This window comes from Galeopterus variegatus, unplaced genomic scaffold (genome assembly GCF_000696425.1).
Source record: "Galeopterus variegatus unplaced genomic scaffold, G_variegatus-3.0.2 Scaffold10396, whole genome shotgun sequence".
NCBI classification, from domain to species: Eukaryota; Metazoa; Chordata; class Mammalia; order Dermoptera; family Cynocephalidae; genus Galeopterus; species Galeopterus variegatus.
This window is the reverse complement of record NW_007736507.1, coordinates 21,578-22,125: the sequence shown is the minus strand read 5'-3', so window position 1 is coordinate 22,125 and position 548 is coordinate 21,578.

Below are 548 nucleotides of genomic sequence, written 5' to 3'. Positions count from 1 at the left end.
TACCTGAATTCTCATGTTTATCACAGCTCTATTCACAACAGCAAAGAGTTGGAACCAACCTGAATGTCCATCGACAGATGACTGGATAAAGAAGATATGTTCTATATACACAACAGACTACTACTCAGCCATAAAAAAGAATAAAACTCTGCCGTTTGCAGCAACATTGTTGAGCTTGGAGAAAACTAAGTAAAATAAGCCAAGCATAGAAAGAGAAATACCACATATTATCTCTTATATGTGGGAGCTAAAAAATAAATAAAATATATAATAACAATAAGTTGAGCTTTTAGAAGGAGAGAGTAGAACTGTGGTTATTAGAGGTGGAAAAGGGGAGAAAGGGGCAATAGTGAAAGGCTGGTTAATGGACACAAAATTACAACTAGATAGGAAAATAAATTCTAGTTGAGCCAGGCATCTATAATTAACAATAATTCACTACATGTTATCAAACAACTAGAATAGAGAAGATCAAATGTTCACATCAGAAAGAAATGATTAAGTTTTGTAATGATGAATATGCTAATTACCCCGATTTGATCATCACA